Below are 1,296 nucleotides of genomic sequence, written 5' to 3' on the forward strand. Positions count from 1 at the left end.
GCCGCCGCCTCCGCCGCTTCCTTGAGTGCCGTGAAGAGACACGTGAACATGGCCACGTTAGGCCGTACAGTGCTGTCAGGCCTGGCGGGATGGGGGGAGAGGGGAAAGGGGGGGGGGCCAGGGTAACATTCTTAAGAGCACATGAGCGTGCGCGTGTGCGTCTGTGTTTTGTTCGTAAAGCGTCATATGGAGCGAGTGCGGTTATCAGAGCATCATTCAAACAGTCGGAAGCCCGCCGCGTGGGCAGAGAGCTACGCGTACGAGGGAAGAAATCACACAGAAACGCGTTCCTCACTTCTCTAAACAGAACACGACCCACACATACACATACATACATACACGCGGCCTTGCCTCCAAAACCCACCCACCACCAGCCCACCCACCTGCAAACGAAAGCCACCACATTGAAAGCATCCTCCCAGCGCTGTAGCATGCCGTACGACCCCACGAGGTGGCTATAGCTGGTCACGGAGGGAGCTAAACCATAACCCCCCTGAAGTTCTTGGAACAGGGCCAGTACCTGTACGACAATGGAATGCCGTGAAACGCCGTACAATGTGTCGTGCAATGTTGCAAAAATTAGTGCCGTACAATGCAAAATGGGACTGAATGTCCGGTACGGTTTTTCAAGAAGAGCGGCGGAACAGCAAGCGCCGTGTCTGTCTGCACGACAACGACAACGAGAGGCAACGCGGCGAGGGACGAGCAAAGCCAAGCATCGTACTCGATTAAACGCATGCTACAGTACGGGCAGGGCATATCCCCATCACGTTCCTCAGGGGCCACCAACTACCCGTACCCAACCGAATACGGCGGCGGTTACGTTCCCACGTCACCACTCAAAAGAATTACATTTACGCAACCGTCAACCGAATCCCGGCGGGAAACCCTAAAACCCGACCCGACTTCCTCAACCCCGACTTTACCCCCCCCCCCCAAGAAAAACCCCATTCCACCCTATCATCCATTAAAGCGGTAAGTGATCTGAGTTAAGAACGTCAAAATGGCGTAACTTCATTCATGAATTGAATCAAGCGCGGCGAACTCAGCGCCCCCGCCCCCGCCCCCGCCCCCCCTGCCTGTTCGGGTTGCCTCCTGTCTAGGTAGCCGGCCATCAGGGTGTTGAAGGTGATGGTGTTGGGGCGACACGGGCCCCCCGGCCGCAACAGGGAGCGGAAGAAAGATACTGCGGAGTCCCAGTCGCCCTGCAGGGACCCCCAGTCCACGTCGACAGACAAGGGGGGGAGAAGGGGAGGGAGGGTGTGCAGAGGGGTATTGCAAAGGGGGGGGGGGAAG

The sequence above is a fragment of the Volvox carteri genome (assembly GCF_000143455.1).
Source record: "Volvox carteri f. nagariensis unplaced genomic scaffold VOLCAscaffold_51, whole genome shotgun sequence".
Classification (NCBI taxonomy): Eukaryota; Viridiplantae; Chlorophyta; class Chlorophyceae; order Chlamydomonadales; family Volvocaceae; genus Volvox; species Volvox carteri.